The sequence below is a fragment of the Hemitrygon akajei genome, chromosome 11, assembly GCF_048418815.1.
Source record: "Hemitrygon akajei chromosome 11, sHemAka1.3, whole genome shotgun sequence".
NCBI classification, from domain to species: domain Eukaryota; kingdom Metazoa; phylum Chordata; class Chondrichthyes; order Myliobatiformes; family Dasyatidae; genus Hemitrygon; species Hemitrygon akajei.
In genome coordinates, this window is record NC_133134.1 from 171,037,351 (window position 1) to 171,053,081 (window position 15,731).

The following is a 15,731-nucleotide window of genomic DNA, read 5'->3' on the forward strand; positions in this document are numbered from 1 at the left end:
TCCGTGCAGTGACCCCTCCATATCGGACAGTGATGCAACCAGTTAGAATGCTCTCCACAGTACATTGGTGGAAATTTGCAAGTGTCTTTCGTGACATACCAAATCTCCTCAAACTCCTAATAAAATATACCTGCTCTCATGCCTTCTTTGTAATTGCATCAATATTATGGGCCCAGGATAAATCTTCAGAGGTTTTGACACCCAGGAACTTGAACACTAGCTCAGTCTGTTTACTTCCAGTCCCCTCTCAACTGTATGAAGGTCCATGAGTGGTGTACCGCTCCCCTCTCCCTCTTTGTGACTTTGTGCTGTAGGTGAGGGAGGTGACTGCAATTCAATTCCTGATCTGCCATGGAGACGCAAGACAGACCCTACTGCAGTTCCTGGTCTGTCCACCGGAGGGCAGAGTTGTCCTGTTCCCTCACCTCAGCCTGCAGGTGAGATTGTCCAAGTGCATCCTATAGACATGTTTATCCAGGTTGTATCCAGTTGATGGGTGTTCATTCATTCATTGACTGTATAATTGATTGTGTCTCCAGCACTGATCACAGGTTAAACAGCTTCTTTTCCCATGACAAAAGAAAATCTGCAGCTGATGCAAATCCAAGCAACACACACAAAATGCTGGAGGAACTCCACAGGCCAAGCAGCATCTATGGAAAAAAGTACAATCGACGTTTCGGGCCGAGAATCTTCACCAGGACTGGAGAATAAAAGATGAGGAGTAGATTTAAAAGGTGGGAGGAGGGGAGGGAGAAACCCAAGGTGATTGGAGAAACTGGGAGGGGGAGGGATGAAGTAAAGAGCTGGAAAGTTGATTGGTGAAAGAGATACAGGTCTGGAGGAGGGGGAGTCTGATAGAAGGGGACAGAAGGTCATGGAAGAAAGAAAAGGGGGAAGGAGCACTAGAAGGATGGGCAGGCAAGGAGATATGGAGAGAGAGGGAAAAGGGGATGGGAAATGGTGAAGGGGGGATGGAGGCATTACTGGAAGTTAGAGAAATCGATGTTCATGCCATCAGGTTGGAGGCTACTCAAATGGAATATAATGTGATGTTCCTCCAACCTGAGTGTGGCCTCATCAGGACAGTGGAGGAGGCCGTGGATAGACATATTGGAATGGGAATGGGAAGTGAAATTAAAATAGGTGGCCTCTGGGAGATCCCGCATCTTCTGGCAAACGGAGTGTAGGTGCTCTGGGAAATGGTCTCCCAATATATACCAGGTCTCACTGATAAGCAGGAGGCCACACTGGGAGCACAGGACGTAGTATATAACCTCACAGACTCACAGGTGGTGTTGCCTCACCTGGAAGGACTGTTTGGGACAATGAATGGTAGTGAGGGAGGAGGTGTAGGGGCAGGTGTAGCACTTGTTCCGTTTGCAAGGATAAGTGCCAGGAGGGAGATCGGTGGGGAGGGACGAATGGACAAGGGAGTCGCGTAAGAAGCGATCCCTGCAGAAAGTGTGGGGGGGAGGGGGGGAGATGTGTTTGAGGGTGAGTTCCAGTTGGAGGTGGTTGAAATTACAGAGTATTATGTGCTGGATGTGGAGGCTGGAGGGGTGGAGGGTGAGGACAAGGAACCCTATCCCTGGTAGGGTGGCGGGAGGGCCAACTTGCATGAAATGGAAGAGATGTGGTTGAGGGCAGCTTTGATGGTGGAGGAAGGGAAGCCCCTTTCTTTGAAGAAGGAGGACATCGCCTTCGTTCTGGAATGAAAAGCCTCAGCCTGTGAGCAGAGGCGGCTTCCCCATGGTCCGGATGTCTTCCACGGGAAAAGTGGCAACGTCACCCTAGAGTTTGTCCAACTTCACCTATGTCAGTGGTCAGTAGATCAGCTTTGTTTCTTACACGTACATCAAACCTACAGTGAAATGCTTGGCTTGCATCAATCCGAGGATGTGCGGGGGCAGCCCACAAGTGTCATTGTAGAACAGTGCAGCAGAGAGACAGGTCCTTCGGCCCGTGCCAAACCATTTAAATTGCCCACTCACATCGATCTGCAACCAGACCGTAGTGCCCCATACCCCTGCCATCCATGTATCTATCCAAACTTCTCTTAACCGTTGAAATCTTGCTTGCTTGCATCAGCTGGCAGCTTGTTCTACACTCTCACAAACCTCTGAGTGAAGAAATTTCCCCTCACGTTCCCTTTAAACCTTTAATCTTTTATCCTTAACCCATGTTCTCTGGTTGTAGTCCCTCCCCATCTCAGTGGAAAAAAGTCTGCTTGCATCTACCCTACACTCCTCACAATTTTGTATACCTCTATCAAATCTCCCCTCAATCTTTGATGTTTCATTCCTAGCCGATTTGATCTTTTTTTACAACTCAGGTCCTGCAGACCCGGCAACATCTCTGTAAATTTTCTCTGTACTCTTTCAACCTTGATTACATCTTTCCTGTAGGTAGGTAAATAACACTACACACGATACTCCAAATTAGGCCTCAGAAGCATTTTATACAACTTCAACATAATATTCCCTCTCCTGTACTCAATACATTGATTTTTGAAGGCCAGCATGCCAAAAGCTTTCTTTACAACCCCATCAAGTAGACGATGGGTGTAACATGAATGTAAGGAAGGACAAGCCAATGAATGGGTACAAATGCAGACAGAACAAAGAGTAAATTGTACCACAGAGGCAAAGTTCAAAAGGGTAAAGGATGCAGGACTGAAGATGCTGTATTTAAATGTGTGTAGCATTCGGAATAAGGTGGACGAACTTGTGGAGCAATTATAGATTGGTCGGTATGATGTTGTGGACATCACTGAGTCATGGCTGAAAGTAGGTCATAGTTGGGAGCTTAACGTCAAAGGATATACTTTGTATTGAAAGGACAGGCAGGATGACATAGGTGGTGGTGTGGCTCTGTTGGTAAGAGATGGAATTACATCTTTAGAAACAGGTAACATAGGGTCAGAGAATGTCGAATCTTTATGGGTGGAGTTAAGAAACTGAAAGTGTAAAAAAGCATTATGGGTATTGTATATAGGCCTCCAAATAGTAGTCGAGATGTGGGGTTGAGATGCAAAGGGAGCTGGAAAAGGCATGTAATAAGGGTAATGATACAATTGTAATAGGGGACTGGGAAAATCAGGTTGGTGTCAGATCACTAGAGAGGGAATTTGTTGAATGTCTATGAGCTGACTTTTTAGAGCAGCTTGCGCTTGAGCCTACGCAGGGAAAAGCTATCTTAGACTGGGTGTTTTGTAGATCTTGTTTTCCCAGATCTTTTTCAGGAGCTTAATGTAAAGGAACTCTTAAGAGGCAGTGATCATAATATGATTGAATTCATGCTGCAGTTTGAGCGGGAGAAGCATAACTCGTGTATCTGTATCACAGTGGAATAAAGGGAATCACAGAGGCATGAGAGAGGAGCTTGTCTATGTGGATTGGAGGACGATACTGGCGGGGATGATGGCAAAGCAGAGGTGGCTGAAGTTTCTGGGAATAGTTCCACAGTAGAAGTTGTTCTCAAAAAAGGCCGGGGTAGGCAACCGTGGCTGACAAGGGAAGTTAAAGACTGCGTAAAAGCCAAGGAAAGGGCATATAAGTATATAAGTGAGAGAGAAGTTAGATTATTGGGAAGCTTTTAAAATCCAACAAACAGCAAATAAAGGGGATATAAGAAGGGAAAAGATGAAAATATGAGGGCAAACTGGCCAATAATATAAAGCATGATATCAAAAGTTGTTTCAGTTATATAAAGAGTAAAAGGGAGGTGAGAGTTGATATTGGACCACTGGAAAGTGATGCTGGTGTGGTAGTAATGGGGGACAAAGAAATGACAGATGAACTTAATGAGTACTTTGCTTCAGTCTTCACAGTGGAAAACACTAGCTGTATGCCAGAGGTCCAACAGTATCAGGGAGCAGGTTTGAGTGCCATTGCTATTACAAAGTGCTTCAGTATTCACCAGGGAAAAGGGCCTTGGTAATTGTGGGGATGACTTACAGCGGACTGAAATGCTTGAGCACATAAACTTTAAGAAAGAGGATGTGCTGGAGCTTTTGAAAAGCATTCACATCAGTCACTGGGACAGGTCAAGATGTACCCAGGCTACTGTGAGAAGCACGAGAGGAAATTGCTGAGCCTCTGGCAGTGATCTTTGCATCATCTATTAGGGATGGGAGAAGGCGACTGCTTTTGGTTTGTTCTTAACAGAAGTAAAGGGTATGGCTTTTGTTTAAGCACATAAAACAACTCACGCATGTTTTATTCACAAAATCTATATATTGGTGATCCCAGTGCTCTTGAATAATTCAGAGTTACTCAACTCAAACCAAATCAATCGCTTTGAAGCTGCCAGAGTTTTGGGAAATTCATGCTACAGCGTGCTTTGTACTGGGGGTAACCTGTTACTGCGTGCTTTGTACTGGGGTGACATGTTACTGCGTGGTTTGTACTGGGGGTAACCTGTTACAGCGTGGTTTGTACTGGGGTGACATGTTACTGCGTGGTTTGTACTGGGGTGACACGTTACTGCGTGGTTTGTACTGGGGGTGACATGTTACAGCGTGGTTTGTACTGGGAGCATCATGTTACTGCGTGGTTTGTACTGGGAGCATCATGTTACTGCGTGGGTTGTACTGGGGTGACACGTTACTGCGTGGTTTGTACTGGGAGCATCATGTTACTGCGTGGTTTGTACTGGGAGCATCATGTTACTGCGTGGTTTGTACTGGGGGTAACCTGTTACTGCGTGGTTTGTACTGGGGGTGACATGTTACTGTGTGGTTTGTACTGGGGGTAACATTACAGCGTGGTTTGTACTGGGGGTAACCTGTTACAGCGTGGTTTGTACTGGGGGTGACAAGTTACAGCGTGGTTTGTACTGGGGGTGACATGTTACTGCGTGGTTTGTACTGGGGGTAACCTGTTACTGCGTGGTTTGTACTGGGGGTGACATGTTACTGTGTGGTTTGTACTGGGGGTAACATTACAGCGTGGTTTGTACTGGGGGTAACCTGTTACAGCGTGGTTTGTACTGGGGGTGACAAGTTACAGCGTGGTTTGTACTGGGGGTGACATGTTACTGCGTGGTTTGTACTGGGAGTGACACGTTACTGCGTGGTTTGTACTGGGGGTGACATGTTACAGTGTGGTTTGTACTGGGGTGACATGTTACTGGGTGGTTTGTACTGGGAGCATCATGTTACAGCGTGGTTTGTACTGGGAGCATCATGTTACTGCGTGGTTTGTACTGGGAGCATCATGTTACTGCGTGGTTTGTACTGGGAGCATCATGTTACAGCGTGGTTTGTACCGGGAGCATCATGTTACTGCGTGGTTTGTACTGGGAGCATCATGTTACAGCGTGGTTTGTACTGGGGTGACATGTTACAGCGTGGTTTGTACTGGGGTGACATGTTACTGCGTGGTTGGTACTGGGAGCATCATGTTACTGCGTGGTTTGTACTGGGAGCATCATGTTACAGCGTGGTTTGTACTGGGGGTGACATGTTACTGCGTGGTTTGTACTGGGGTGACATGTTACTGCGTGGTTTGTACTGGGGGTGACATGTTACTGCGTGGTTTGTACTGGGAGCATCATGTTACTGCGTGGTTTGTACTGGGAGCATCATGTTACTGCGTGGTTTGTACTGGGAGCATCATGTTACTGCGTGGTTTGTACTGGGGTGACATGTTACTGCGTGGTTTGTACTGGGAGCATCATGTTACTGCGTGGTTTGTACTGGGAGCATCATGTTACTGCGTGGTTTGTACTGGGAGCATCATGTTACAGCGTGGTTTGTACTGGGGGTGACATGTTACTGCGTGGTTTGTACTGCGGTGACATGTTACTGCGTGGTTTGTACTGGGGGTGACATGTTACTGCGTGGTTTGTACTGGGAGCATCATGTTACTGCGTGGTTTGTACTGGGAGCATCATGTTACTGCGTGGTTTGTACTGGGGTGACATGTTACAGCGTGGTTTGTACTGGGGTGACATGTTACTGCGTGGTTTGTACTGGGAGCATCATGTTACTGCGTGGTTTGTACTGGGGTGACATGTTACAGCGTGGTTTGTACTGGGGTGACATGTTACTACGTGGTTTGTACTGGGGTGACATGTTACTGCGTGGTTTGTACTGGGAGCATCATGTTACTGCGTGGTTTGTACTGGGAGCATCATGTTACTGCGTGGTTTGTACTGGGAGCATCATGTTACTGCGTGGTTTGTACTGGGAGCATCATGTTACTGCGTGGTTTGAACTGGGAGCATCATGTTACTGCGTGGTTTGTACTGGGGTGACATGTTACTGCGTGGTTTGTACTGGGAGCATCATGTTACTGCGTGGTTTGTACTGGGGTGACATGTTACTGCGTGGTTTGTACTGGGGGTGACATGTTACTGCGTGGTTTGTACTGGGAGCATCATGTTACTGCGTGGTTTGTACTGGGAGCATCATGTTACAGCGTGGTTTGTACTGGGAGCATCATGTTACTGCGTGGTTTGTACTGGGGTGACATGTTACAGCGTGGTTTGTACTGGGAGCATCATGTTACTGCGTGGTTTGTACTGGGGTGACATGTTACTGCGTGGTTTGTACTGGGAGCATCATGTTACTGCGTGGTTTGTACTGGGGTGACATGTTACTGCGTGGTTTGTACTGGGGTGACATGTTACTGCGTGGTTTGTACTGGGGTGACATGTTACAGCGTGGTTTGTACTGGGGTGACATGTTACAGCGTGGTTTGTACTGGGGGTGACATGTTACAGCGTGGTTTGTACTGGGGTGACATGTTACTGCGTGGTTTGTACTGGGAGCATCATGTTACAGCGTGGTTTGTACTGGGGTGACATGTTACAGCGTGGTTTGTACTGGGGTGACATGTTACTGCGTGGTTTGTACTGGGAGCATCATGTTACAGCGTGGTTTGTACTGGGGGTAACGTTACAGCGTGGTTTGTACTGGGAGCATCATGTTACTGCGTGGTTTGTACTGGGGGTGACATGTTACAGCGTGGTTTGTACTGGGGTGACATGTTACAGCGTGGTTTGTACTGGGAGCATCATGTTACTGCGTGGTTTGTACTGGGGTGACATGTTACAGCGTGGTTTGTACTGGGGGTGACATGTTACAGCGTGGTTTGTACTGGGAGCATCATGTTACTGCGTGGTTTGTACTGTAGCATCATGTTACTGCGTGGTTTGTACTGGGAGCATCATGTTACTGCGTGGTTTGTACTGGGGGTGACAAGTTACAGCGTGGTTTGTACTGGGGGTGACATGTTACTGCGTGGTTTGTACTGGGGGTAACCTGTTACTGCGTGGTTTGTACTGGGGGTGACATGTTACTGTGTGGTTTGTACTGGGGGTAACATTACAGCGTGGTTTGTACTGGGGGTAACCTGTTACAGCGTGGTTTGTACTGGGGGTGACAAGTTACAGCGTGGTTTGTACTGGGGGTGACATGTTACTGCGTGGTTTGTACTGGGAGTGACACGTTACTGCGTGGTTTGTACTGGGGGTGACATGTTACAGTGTGGTTTGTACTGGGGTGACATGTTACTGGGTGGTTTGTACTGGGAGCATCATGTTACAGCGTGGTTTGTACTGGGAGCATCATGTTACTGCGTGGTTTGTACTGGGAGCATCATGTTACTGCGTGGTTTGTACTGGGAGCATCATGTTACAGCGTGGTTTGTACCGGGAGCATCATGTTACTGCGTGGTTTGTACTGGGAGCATCATGTTACAGCGTGGTTTGTACTGGGGTGACATGTTACAGCGTGGTTTGTACTGGGGTGACATGTTACTGCGTGGTTGGTACTGGGAGCATCATGTTACTGCGTGGTTTGTACTGGGAGCATCATGTTACAGCGTGGTTTGTACTGGGGGTGACATGTTACTGCGTGGTTTGTACTGGGGTGACATGTTACTGCGTGGTTTGTACTGGGGGTGACATGTTACTGCGTGGTTTGTACTGGGAGCATCATGTTACTGCGTGGTTTGTACTGGGAGCATCATGTTACTGCGTGGTTTGTACTGGGAGCATCATGTTACTGCGTGGTTTGTACTGGGAGCATCATGTTACTGCGTGGTTTGTACTGGGGTGACATGTTACTGCGTGGTTTGTACTGGGAGCATCATGTTACTGCGTGGTTTGTACTGGGAGCATCATGTTACTGCGTGGTTTGTACTGGGAGCATCATGTTACTGCGTGGTTTGTACTGGGAGCATCATGTTACTGCGTGGTTTGTACTGGGGTGACATGTTACAGCGTGGTTTGTACTGGGGTGACATGTTACTGCGTGGTTTGTACTGGGAGCATCATGTTACTGCGTGGTTTGTACTGGGGTGACATGTTACAGCGTGGTTTGTACTGGGGTGACATGTTACTACGTGGTTTGTACTGGGGTGACATGTTACTGCGTGGTTTGTACTGGGAGCATCATGTTACTGCGTGGTTTGTACTGGGAGCATCATGTTACTGCGTGGTTTGTACTGGGAGCATCATGTTACTGCGTGGTTTGTACTGGGAGCATCATGTTACTGCGTGGTTTGTACTGGGAGCATCATGTTACTGCGTGGTTTGTACTGGGGTGACATGTTACTGCGTGGTTTGTACTGGGAGCATCATGTTACTGCGTGGTTTGTACTGGGGTGACATGTTACTGCGTGGTTTGTACTGGGAGCATCATGTTACTGCGTGGTTTGTACTGGGAGCATCATGTTACTGCGTGGTTTGTACTGGGGGTGACATGTTACTGCGTGGTTTGTACTGGGGTGACATGTTACAGCGTGGTTTGTACTGGGAGCATCATGTTACTGCGTGGTTTGTACTGGGGTGACATGTTACTGCGTGGTTTGTACTGGGAGCATCATGTTACTGCGTGGTTTGTACTGGGGTGACATGTTACTGCGTGGTTTGTACTGGGGTGACATGTTACTGCGTGGTTTGTACTGGGGTGACATGTTACAGCGTGGTTTGTACTGGGGTGACATGTTACAGCGTGGTTTGTACTGGGAGCATCATGTTACAGCGTGGTTTGTACTGGGGTGACATGTTACTGCGTGGTTTGTACTGGGAGCATCATGTTACTGCGTGGTTTGTACTGGGAGCATCATGTTACAGCGTGGTTTGTACTGGGGTGACATGTTACAGCGTGGTTTGTACTGGGGTGACATGTTACTGCGTGGTTTGTACTGGGAGCATCATGTTACAGCGTGGTTTGTACTGGGGGTAACGTTACAGCGTGGTTTGTACTGGGGGTGACATGTTACAGCGTGGTTTGTACTGGGGTGACATGTTACAGCGTGGTTTGTACTGGGAGCATCATGTTACTGCGTGGTTTGTACTGGGGTGACATGTTACAGCGTGGTTTGTACTGGGGGTGACATGTTACAGCGTGGTTTGTACTGGGAGCATCATGTTACTGCGTGGTTTGTACTGGGAGCATCATGTTACTGCGTGGTTTGTACTGGGAGCATCATGTTACTGCGTGGTTTGTACTGGGAGCATCATGTTACTGCGTGGTTTGTACTGGGGTGACATGTTACAGCGTGGTTTGTACTGGGAGCATCATGTTACAGCGTGGTTTGTACTGGGAGCATCATGTTACAGCGTGGTTTGTACTGGGGGTGACATGTACAGCGTGGTTTGTACTGGGAGCATCATGTTACAGTGTGGTTTGTACTGGGAGCATCATGTTACAGCGTGGTTTGTACTGGGAGCATCATGTTACTGCGTGGTTTGTACTGGGAGCATCATGTTACAGTGTGGTTTGTACTGGGAGCATCATGTTACAGCGTGGTTTGTACTGGGAGCATCATGTTACAGCGTGGTTTGTACTGGGAGCATCATGTTACTGCGTGGTTTGTACTGGGAGCATCATGTTACAGCGTGGTTTGTACTGGGGGTGACATGTTACAGCGTGGTTTTTACTGGGAGCATCATGTTACTGCGTGGTTTGTACTGGGAGCATCATGTTACTACGTGGTTTGTACTGGGGTGACATGTTACAGCGTGGTTTGTACTGGGGTGACATGTTACTGCGTGGTTTGTACTGGGGTGACATGTTACAGCGTGGTTTGTACTGGGGTGACATGTTACTGCGTGGTTTGTACTGGGAGCATCATGTTACTGCGTGGTTTGTACTGGGAGCATCATGTTACTGCGTGGTTTGTACTGGGGTGACATGTTACTGCGTGGTTTGTACTGGGAGCATCATGTTACTGCGTGGTTTGTACTGGGGTGACATGTTACTGCGTGGTTTGTACTGGGAGCATCATGTTACTACGTGGTTTGTACTGGGAGCATCATGTTACTGCGTGGTTTGTACTGGGGTGACATGTTACTGCGTGGTTTGTACAGGGGTGACATGTTACTGCGTGGTTTGTAGTGGGGTGACATGTTACTGCGTGGTTTGTAGTGGGGTGACATGTTACTGCGTGGTTTGTACTGGGAGCATCATGTTACTGCGTGGTTTGTACTGGGAGCATCATGTTACTGCGTGGTTTGTACTGGGGTGACATGTTACTGCGTGGTTTGTACTGGGAGCATCATGTTACTGCGTGGTTTGTACTGGGGTGACATGTTACTGCGTGGTTTGTACTGGGAGCATCATGTTACTACGTGGTTTGTACTGGGGTGACATGTTACAGCGTGGTTTGTACTGGGGTGACATGTTACAGCGTGGTTTGTACTGGGGTGACATGTTACTGCGTGGTTTGTACTGGGGGTAACGTTACTGCGTGGTTTGTACTGGGAGCATCATGTTACTGCGTGGTTTGTACTGGGGTGACATGTTACTGCGTGGTTTGTACTGGGGTGACATGTTACTGCGTGGTTTGTACTGGGAGCATCATGTTACTGCGTGGTTTCTACTGGGAGCATCATGTTACTACGTGGTTTGTACTGGGGTGACATGTTACTGCGTGGTTTGTACTGGGAGCATCATGTTACAGCGTGGTTTGTACTGGGGTGACATGTTACTGCGTGGTTTGTACGGGGGGTGACATGTTACTGCGTGGTTTGTACTGGGGGTAACGTTACTGCGTGGTTTGTACTGGGGGTAACGTTACTGCGTGGTTTGTACTGGGGGTGACATGTTACTACGTGGTTTGTACTGGGGTGACATGTTACTGCGTGGTTTGTACTGGGGTGACATGTTACTGCGTGGTTTGTACTGGGGGGACATGTTACTGCGTGGTTTGTACTGGGAGCATCATGTTACAGCGTGGTTTGTACTGGGGTGACATGTTACTGCGTGGTTTGTACTGGGGTAACATTACTGCGTGGTTTGTACTGGGGTTAACGTTACTGCGTGGTTTGTACTGGGGGTGACATGTTACTGCGTGGTTTGTACTGGGGGTGACATGTTACAGCGTGGTTTGTACTGGGGGTAACGTTACTGCGTGGTTTGTACTGGGGGTGACATGTTACTGCGTGGTTTGTACTGGGAGCATCATGTTACTGCATGGTTTGTACTGGGAGCATCATGTTACAGCGTGGTTTGTACTGGGGGTGACATGTTACAGCGTGGTTTGTACTGGGGTGACATGTTACAGCGTGGTTTGTACTGGGGTGACATGTTACTGCGTGGTTTGTACTGGGGTGATATGTTACTGCGTGGTTTGTACTGGGGTGACATGTTACTGCGTGGTTTGTACTGGGGTGACATGTTACTGTGTGGTTTGTACTGGGGTGACACGTTACAGCGTGGTTTGTACTGGGAGCATCATGTTACTGCATGGTTTGTACTGGGAGCATCATGTTACAGCGTGGTTTGTACTGGGGGGTGACATGTTACTGCGTGGTTTGTACTGGGGGTGACATGTTACAGCGTGGTTTGTACTGGGGTGACATGTTACAGCGTGGTTTGTACTGGGGGTGACATGTTACTGCGTGGTTTGTACTGGGGTGACATGTTACTGCGTGGTTTGTACTGGGGTGACATGTTACTGCGTGGTTTGTACTGGGAGTATCATGTTACTGCGTGGTTTGTACTGGGAGTATCATGTTACTGCGTGGTTTGTACTGGGAGCATCATGTTACTGCGTGGTTTGTACTGGGAGCATCATGTTACTGCGTGGTTTGTACTGGGACTATCATGTTACAGCGTGGTTTGTACTGGGGTGACATGTTACTGCGTGGTTTGTACTGGGAGTATCATGTTACTGCGTGGTTTGTACTGGGAGCATCATGTTACTGCGTGGTTTGTACTGGGAGCATCATGTTACTGCGTGGTTTGTACTGGGAGCATCATGTTACTGCGTGGTTTGTACTGGGAGCATCATGTTACTGCGTGGTTTGTACTGGGAGTATCATGTTACTGCGTGGTTTGTACTGGGGTTAACGTTACTGCGTGGTTTGTACTGGGAGCATCATGTTACTGCGTGGTTTGTACTGGGAGCATCATGTTACTGCGTGGTTTGTACTGGGGTGACATGTTACTGCGTGGTTTGTACTGGGAGTATCATGTTACTGCGTGGTTTGTACTGGGGTGACATGTTACAGCGTGGTTTGTACTGGGAGCATCATGTTACAGCGTGGTTTGTACTGGGAGCATCATGTTACTGCGTGGTTTGTACTGGGAGCATCATGTTACTGCGTGGTTTGTACTGGGAGCATCATGTTACTGCGTGGTTTGTACTGGGAGCATCATGTTACTACGTGGTTTGTACTGGGGTGACATGTTACTGCGTGGTTTGTACTGGGAGCATCATGTTACAGCGTGGTTTGTACTGGGGTGACATGTTACTGCGTGGTTTGTACGGGGGGTGACATGTTACTGCGTGGTTTGTACTGGGGGTAACGTTACTGCGTGGTTTGTACTGGGGGTAACGTTACTGCGTGGTTTGTACTGGGGGTGACATGTTACTACGTGGTTTGTACTGGGGTGACATGTTACTGCGTGGTTTGTACTGGGGTGACATGTTACTGCGTGGTTTGTACTGGGGGGACATGTTACTGCGTGGTTTGTACTGGGAGCATCATGTTACAGCGTGGTTTGTACTGGGGTGACATGTTACTGCGTGGTTTGTACTGGGGTAACATTACTGCGTGGTTTGTACTGGGGTTAACGTTACTGCGTGGTTTGTACTGGGGGTGACATGTTACTGCGTGGTTTGTACTGGGGGTGACATGTTACAGCGTGGTTTGTACTGGGGGTAACGTTACTGCGTGGTTTGTACTGGGGGTGACATGTTACTGCGTGGTTTGTACTGGGAGCATCATGTTACTGCATGGTTTGTACTGGGAGCATCATGTTACAGCGTGGTTTGTACTGGGGGTGACATGTTACAGCGTGGTTTGTACTGGGGTGACATGTTACAGCGTGGTTTGTACTGGGGTGACATGTTACTGCGTGGTTTGTACTGGGGTGATATGTTACTGCGTGGTTTGTACTGGGGTGACATGTTACTGCGTGGTTTGTACTGGGGTGACATGTTACTGTGTGGTTTGTACTGGGGTGACACGTTACAGCGTGGTTTGTACTGGGAGCATCATGTTACTGCATGGTTTGTACTGGGAGCATCATGTTACAGCGTGGTTTGTACTGGGGGTGACATGTTACTGCGTGGTTTGTACTGGGGTGACATGTTACAGCGTGGTTTGTACTGGGGTGACATGTTACAGCGTGGTTTGTACTGGGGGTGACATGTTACTGCGTGGTTTGTACTGGGGTGACATGTTACTGCGTGGTTTGTACTGGGGTGACATGTTACTGCGTGGTTTGTACTGGGAGTATCATGTTACTGCGTGGTTTGTACTGGGAGTATCATGTTACTGCGTGGTTTGTACTGGGAGCATCATGTTACTGCGTGGTTTGTACTGGGAGCATCATGTTACTGCGTGGTTTGTACTGGGACTATCATGTTACAGCGTGGTTTGTACTGGGGTGACATGTTACTGCGTGGTTTGTACTGGGAGTATCATGTTACTGCGTGGTTTGTACTGGGAGCATCATGTTACTGCGTGGTTTGTACTGGGAGCATCATGTTACTGCGTGGTTTGTACTGGGAGCATCATGTTACTGCGTGGTTTGTACTGGGAGCATCATGTTACTGCGTGGTTTGTACTGGGAGTATCATGTTACTGCGTGGTTTGTACTGGGGTTAACGTTACTGCGTGGTTTGTACTGGGAGCATCATGTTACTGCGTGGTTTGTACTGGGAGCATCATGTTACTGCGTGGTTTGTACTGGGGTGACATGTTACTGCGTGGTTTGTACTGGGAGTATCATGTTACTGCGTGGTTTGTACTGGGGTGACATGTTACTGCGTGGTTTGTACTGGGGTGACATGTTACGGCGTGGTTTGTACTGGGGTGACATGTTACAGCGTGGTTTGTACTGGGAGTATCATGTTACTGCGTGGTTTGTACTGGGGGTGACATGTTACAGCGTGGTTTGTACTGGGGTTAACGTTACTGCGTGGTTTGTACTGGGAGCATCATGTTACTATGTGGTTTGTACTGGGGTGACATGTTACAGCGTGGTTTGTACTGGGAGCATCATGTTACTGCGTGGTTTGTACTGGGGTGACATGTTACTGCGTGGTTTGTACTGGGAGTATCATGTTACTGCGTGGTTTGTACTGGGGTGACATGTTACTGCGTGGTTTGTACTGGGGTGACATGTTACGGCGTGGTTTGTACTGGGGTGACATGTTACAGCGTGGTTTGTACTGGGGTGACATGTTACTGCGTGGTTTGTACTGGGAGCATCATGTTACAGCGTGGTTTGTACTGGGAGTATCATGTTACTGCGTGGTTTGTACTGGGAGCATCATGTTACTGCGTGGTTTGTACTGGGAGTATCATGTTACTGCGTGGTTTGTACTGGGAGCATCATGTTACAGCGTGGTTTGTACTGGGGGTGACATGTTACAGCGTGGTTTGTACTGGGGTGACATGTTACTGCGTGGTTTGTACTGGGGTGACATGTTACAGCGTGGTTTGTACTGGGGTGACATGTTACTGCGTGGTTTGTACTGGGGTGACATGTTACAGCGTGGTTTGTACTGGGAGCATCATGTTACTGCGTGGTTTGTACTGGGAGCATCATGTTACAGCGTGGTTTGTACTGGGGTGACATGTTACTGCGTGCTTTGTACTGGGGGTAACCTGTTACTGCGTGGTTTGTACTGGGGTGACACGTTACTGCGTGGTTTGTACTGGGGGTGACACGTTACTGCGTGGTTTGTACTGGGGCTGACATGTTACTGCGTGGTTTGTACTGGGAGCATCATGTTACTGCGTGGTTTGTACTGGGAGCATCATGTTGCTGCGTGGTTTGTACTGGGGGTGACATGTTACTGCGTGGTTTGTACTGGGGGTGACATGTTACTGCGTGCTTTGTACTGGGGGTAACCTGTTACTGCGTGGTTTGTACTGGGGTGACACGTTACTGCGTGGTTTGTACTGGGGGTGACACGTTACTGCGTGGTTTGTACTGGGGCTGACATGTTACTGCGTGGTTTGTACTGGGAGCATCATGTTACTGCGTGGTTTGTACTGGGAGCATCATGTTGCTGCGTGGTTTGTACTGGGGGTGACATGTTACTGCGTGGTTTGTACTGGGGGTGACATGTTACTGCGTGGTTTGTACTGGGGGTGACATGTTACTGCGTGGTTTGTACTTGGGGTAACCTGTTACAGTGTGGTTTGTACTGGGGGTGACATGTTACAGCGTGGTTTGTACTGGGGGTGACATGTTACAGCGTGGTTTGTACTGGGGGTGACACGTTACTGCGTGGTTTGTACTGGGGTAACCT